Here is a 6,960-nt window from a genome sequence, read left to right on the forward strand (position 1 = left end):
AAACATAATGGTGCACTAGTCACCATTTGAGTACTTTGTAATAACTTCATGTCATATATTAAGTTACACGTCAGAGAGGTGGCAAATGTGGCAAATTATTAGTGAGCAGACAAGCTGCAGGACACTGAATGGACAAGGAAGGCACTCTTTAAGCCAATAGAATCCTGTCCCTGTTAAGAATGTGTGCTGAGCTCCACAGGAATTTGGAGTTCTGGCTAGCTAGCTAGAGATGGGAACTGGTAACATTTGTCTGTAAGTTGCCTGTTCCCCCAAGAAATACATAAGCATGTCCATACTGTGTCAATCCAATCGTCCATCTAGTCCAGCATCTGTCTTCTGACAGGGGCAGGTGCCATATGCTTCAGAGGGAATGAACAGAAATGGGCAATTTATCGAGTGATTGATCCCCTGTCATCCGGTCCCAGCTTCTGGTAGTCAGAGGTTTAGGGATAACCAGGGCATGGGGTTGTCCCTGACCATCTTGGCTAATAGCCATTGATAGACCTATCCTCCATGAACTTATCTAATTCATTTTTGAACCCAGGTGTACTTATGGCCTTCACAACATCCCCTGGCAATGCGTTCCACAGGTTGATTGTGTGTTGTGTGAAGAAGTACTTCCTTTTGTTTAAAATCTGCTGCCTATTAAGTTCATTGGGTGACTCGTGGTTCTTGTGTTATGTGAAGGGTTAACTCTTTTGTTCCACGCCATTCATGATTTTATCATATCCCCCCCTAGTCATCTTTTTTCTAAGATGAACAGTCCTAGCCTTTTTAATCTCTCCTCATATGGAAGCTATTCCATACCCTAATGATTTTTGTTGCTCTTCTCTGTACATTTTTCAATTCTAATATATCTTTTTTGAGATGAGGCAACCACAACTGCATGCAGTATTCAAGGTGTGGGCATACCATGGATTTATATAGTAGCATTATAATATTTTCTGGTTTATTATCTATCCCTTTCGTAATGGTTCCTAACATTCCGTTAGCTTTTTTGATTGCCGCTGCACATTGAGAGGATGTTTTCAGAGAACTAACCATGATGACTCCAAGTTCTTTCTTGAGTGATAACAACTCATTTGGACCCCATCATTTTGTATGTAAGGATTGGGATTATGTTTTCCAAAGTACATTACTTTGCATTTATCCACATTGAATTTCATCTAACATTTTGTGGCTCAGTCATGCAGTTTTGTGAGATTTCTTTGTAACTCTTCACAATCAGCTTTCGACTTATCTATCTTCAGTAATTTTGTATCATCTACGAATTGTGCCACATCACTGTTTACCTCTTTTTCCAGATCATTTATGACTATACTGAACAGCAGTACAGAACAGTACAGATCCTGCTATTTACCCCCTCCACTGTGAAAACAGACCATTTATTCCTAGCCTTTGTTTCCTATCAGTGACTGATGCGTGAGAGGACCTTCCCTCTTATCCCATGACTGCTTATTTTGCTTAAGATCCAGGACCCTGTCAAAGGCTTTCTGAAAGTTCAAGTACATTATATCCATTGGATCACCCTTGTCCACATGTTTGTTGGCACCATCATGGAATTCTAATACATTTGTGTGTCATGATTTCCCTTTACAAAAGCCGTGTTGACTCCTCCTTCAATATATTGTGTTAATCTATGTGTCTGATAATACTGTTCTTTACTATAGTTTCAACCAGTTTGCCTGGCACTGAAGTGAGGCTTACCGGCCTATAATTGCCAGGATCTCCTCTGGAGCCTTTTTTTTTAAATCAGCACTATATTAACTATCCACCAGTCATCTGGTATAGAGACTGATTTAAGCGACAGGTTACATACCACAGTTAGTAGTTCTGCAATTTCATATTTGAGTTCCTTCAGAACTCTTGTGTGATTACCATCTGGTCCTGGTGACTTGTAGCAATTTGTTCCAAAACCTCCTCTACTGACACCTCAATCTGGGGTGGTTCCTCAGATTTGTCACCTAAAAGGAATGGCTCAGATGTGGGAATCTCCCTCACATCCTCTGCAGTGAAAATGAATGCAAATAATTCACTTAGCTTCTCCACAACAGCCTTTTCTTCCTTGAGTGCTTCTTTAGCTCCTCAATTGTTTGGCAGGCTTCCTGCTACTGATGTACCTAAAAAAAAATTGCTGTTAGTTTTTGTGTCTTTGGTTAGTTGCTCTTAAAATTCTTTTTTGGCCTGTCTAATTATACCTGACTTGACAGAGTTTGTATTCCTTTCTATTTTCCTCAGTAGGAGTTGACTTCCAATTTTCAAAAGATGTCTTTTTGCCTCTAACTAACTCTTACTGTTTAGCCATGGTGGCATTTTTTTTGGTCCTCTTACTGACTTTTTATTTGGGGAGTGGGGGCAGGTAAACATATAGTTTGAGCCTCTATTGTGGAGTTTTTAAAAAGTTTCCATGCAACTTGCAGACATTTTACTCGTGACTGTTCCTTTTAATTTACATTTAATTAGCCTCTTCATTTTTGTGTACTTCCCCTTTTTGATGTGTCCCATTGATTATCATTGCTCCACCAAGTTTCTGTGATGCCTATTATAGCAATATCCTTATTTAATACCAGACACTCAGGTTCACCCATCTTAGTATTTAAACTTCTTGCATTTGTATACAAGCAGTTATAAAAATTGTCATTATTTTGTTGTCTGCCTTCATGTGCTGTAATTGAATGGGACTCTTTTGTTTGTCTGTTTCTCATCAGCACCTGTACTTTATCAACTTTTATCCTCTTCTCTTTGCTAAGATGTAGAATATCCCCTTCAATAAATCCTCCCACCTGCCAGCATTCCCCTAGCCCCTAGTTTAAAAACTCCTTTGCAACCTTTTTAATTTTACATGCCAGCAATCTGGTTCCATTTTGATTTAGGTAAGAACATAAGAATGGCCATAGTGAGTCAGACCAAGGGTTCATCCAGCCCAGCATCCTGTCTGCCAACAGTGGCCAATGCCAGGTGCCCCAAAGGGAGTGGACCAACAGGCAATGATCAAGTGATCTCTCTCCTGCCATCCATCTCCACCCTCTGACAAACAGAGGCTAGGGGCACCATTCCTTACCCATCCTGGCTAATAGCCATTAATGGACTTAACCTCCATGAATTTATCTAGTTCTCTTTTAAACCCTGTTATAGTCCTAGCCTTCACAACCTCCTCAGGCAAGGAGTTCCACAGGTTGATTGTGTGCTGTGTGAAGAAGAACTTCCTTTTATTTGTTTTAAACCTGCTGCCCATTAATTTCACATGGTGGCCCCTAGTTCTTATATTATGGGAACAAGTAAATAACTTTTCCTTATTCACTTTCTCCACACCACTCATGGTTTTATATACCTCTATCATATCCCCCCTTAGTCTCCTCTTTTCCAAGCTGAAAAGTCCTAGCCTCTTTAATCTCTCCTCATATGGGACCTGTTCCAAACCCCTAATCATTTTAGTTGCCCTTCTCTGAACCTTTTGTAATGCCAGTATATCTTTTTTGAGATGAGGAGACCACATCTGTATGCAGTATTCAAGATGTGGGCATACCATCGATTTACATAAGGGCAATAAGATATTCTCCATCTTATTCTCTATCCCTTTTTTAATGATTCCTAATATCCTGTTTGCTTTTTTGACTTCCGCTGCACACTGCATGGACGTCTTCAGAGAACTATCCACGATGACTCCAAGATCTCTTTCCTGATTAGCTGTAGCTAAATTAGCCCCCATCTTATTGTATGTATAGTTGGGGTTATTTTTCCAATGTGCATTACTTTACATTTATCCACATTACATTTCATTTGCCATTTTGTTGTCCAATCACTTAGTTTTGAGAGATCTTTTTGAAGTTCTTCACAGTCTGCTTTGGTCTTAACTATCTTGAGCAGTTTAGTATCGTCTGCAAACTTTGCCACTTCATTATTTACACCTTTCTCCAGATCATTTATGAATAAGTTGAATAGGATTGGTCCTAGGACTGACCCTTGGGGAACACCATTAGTTACCACTCTCCATTCTGAAAATTTACCATTTATTCCTAACCTTTCTTCCCTGTCTTTTAACCAGTTCTCAATCCATGAAAGGATCTTCCCTCTTATCCCATGACAACTTAATTTACGTAAGAGCCTTTGGGGAGGGACCTTGTCAAAGGCTTTCTGGAAATCTAAGTACCCTATGTCCACTGGATCCCCCTTGTCCACATGTTTTTTGACCTCTTCAAAGAACTCTAATAGATTAGTAAGACATAATTTCCCTTTACAGAAACCATGTTGACTTTTGCCCAACAATTTATGTTCTTCTATGTGTCTGACAATTTTATTCTTTACTATTGTTTCAACTAATTTGCCCACTACTCACATTAGACTTACCGGTCTGTAATTGCCGGGATCACCTCTAGAGCCCTTTTTAAATATTGGTGTCACATTAGCTATTGGGTACAGAAGCTGATTTAAAGGACAGGTTACAAACCATAGTTAATAGTTCCGCAATTTCACATTTGAGTTCTTTCAGAACTCTTGGGTGAATGCCATCTGGTCCCGGTGACTTGTTACTGTTAATTTATCAATTTATTCCAAAACCTCCTCTAATGACACTTCAATCTGTGACTATTCCTCAGATATGTCACCTACAAAGGACGGATCAGGTTTGGGAATCTCCCTAACATCCTCAGCCGTGAAGACTGAAGCAAAGAATTCATTTAGTTTCTCCTCAATGACTTTATCATCTTTAAGTGCTCCTTTTGTATCTCGATCATCCAGGGCCCCCACTGGTTGTTAGCAGGCTTCCTGCTTCTGATGTACTTAAAAAACATTTTGTTATTACCTTTTGAGTTTTTGGCTAGCTGTTCTTCAAACTCCTTTTTGGCTTTTCTTATTACATTTTTACACTTAACTTGGCAGTGTTTATGCTCCTTTCTATTTACCTCACTAAGATTTGACTTCCACTTTTTCAAAAGTGGAACCCATCCTTGCTGTATAGGCTCCATCTTTCTCAAAAGGTTCTCCACTTCCTAATAAACCTAAAACCCTCCTCTGAACACCATCACCTCAACATTGAGACCTTGCAGTTCTGCCTGTCTGACGGGTCCTGTGATTGAAACTGGAAGCATTATAGAGAATGCTACCATGGAGGTCCTGGACTTTAATCTCTTTCCTAGCAACCCATATTTGGCCTCCAGGACCTCTTTCCTAGCTTTCCCCATGTCATTGGTACCTATATGTACCACAACCACCGGCTCCTCCCCAGCAGTGCACCTAAGTCTGTCTAGGTGTTTCGAGAGATCCGCAACCTTTGCACCAGCAAGCAATTCACCATACAGTTCTCCCAGTCATCACAAACCAAGCTATCTATATTTCCAATAATCAATTTCCCCTATCACTATTACCTGTCTCTTCCTAATAACCTGGGTCCCCTCAATAAGAGAGGGACCCCCAGTACGATGGTTTACCATGACATTATCTGGAAGGAGGGTCCCAACTACAGGATTGTTTCCCTCTGTTCCAGCTTGATGTTCTTCTTTCCCGAGACATTCATCCACCTCAGCAGCACAGAGTCTGTCAGACTGGAGTTGGGACCATTTTACTGTGTCCCAGAAAGTCTCCTATACGTACCTCTCAGTCTCCCTTAGCTCCTCCAGTTCCACCACTCTGGTCTCAAGAGCCCATACTCTGCCTCTGAGGGCCATGAGCTGCTTGCACCGAATGCACACATGTGCCATTGGCTCACAAGGCAAGTAAATCATACATGCTGCATTCAAGGCAATAAACTGGATAGCCCCTACTCTGCTGTGGACTTCTGCCCGCATTATTTTTATGCTCGCAGGGGCATTTTTTTGTGTCTTCTTTGTGTGTGTGCATGCATGTTTTTGAAGTGGGAGTTATTGGTCTAAGTTTAGATAATGTTTATTAGGTGGATCAGGATTTCACACTCCCTCTGCAGACTCCTTTTGCAAAACTCCCATTTGCTGCTCCTGTTCGCTAGCTCCTCTGCTCACTTAGGAGCTGGCTTTTTAAACCCCTGTTCTCTCTGAGTTAGTCCCATCTTCTCGCTAAGGGATCCTAACAGGATTAGAGATCAAAGAATAGCAGGCTATAGCCTCGTTAGGAAGCTCTCAGCCTTGCCTCACAGGCTGCTAGGCTCAGCACACAGCTCCCCAAACAGACCACAATATAAACTTCAAATCAAGTAGGCTCAAGGCAAGCAAGCAAACACACTACAAACAAACAAACAGACATACCAACTCATCCTGAGGGGTATGTCCTCGCTCCTCCTTCACCTGGACAACTCCCTTCCAAAACATCCCATTTGCTTTGCAGGTAACATGCTGTTTCCCCAGCTCCTGAATCCCCTGAAGGAGAGTTCTTCTGTGGTACCCAGCCCCTGCCATTGGACACTCACAGAAGTCACCGAGTCTGCTGTCTCCAAAGAGGCAGAACACACACCAGCCTGTTGGCTCAGCAGAGGATGCACACCTCACTTTAACACAGTGGTATTGAGATGAATTTATAACACAAAGAATAAGTTTATTAAGAAAGACCAGAGATTTAAGTGATACTAAGCAGAGGTAATAGAAAATGGTTATAAATAAAACAAAAGTGTAATCAGCCTTTCCAGTGAGTAAAACTTAACTCAGCAGGCTACAATCATTGTCTAAGGCAGTTTTCTCACCTACAGTCACTTGTTAGCATCACCAACCCACACAGCTGGGAATTCACTGTTCATAGATGCAAAGAGTGCTGACATCTTTGTTCCCTCAGTGATGGACAACACAAATGTCTTCTTGCTTCTCCTTATATTACCCAAAGTTTACTGTCTTTGTCACTAGCATCAGGATGAACCCCTGAAGTTCAGACTCCAGTGCCTTCCCCTGCTGATTTCACATCCTCCTGTTAATTTGTTCCTGCTGTTTACCTTAGAGGCAAATGAACTGACCGTTATCTCTGGCATCACCATGCTCATGGAGATAACTAGCCTCCCTCTTA

Source organism: Terrapene carolina, unplaced genomic scaffold, assembly GCF_002925995.2.
Source record: "Terrapene carolina triunguis isolate 2854851 unplaced genomic scaffold, T_m_triunguis-2.0 Scaffold68, whole genome shotgun sequence".
NCBI lineage: Eukaryota > Metazoa > Chordata > Testudines > Emydidae > Terrapene > Terrapene triunguis.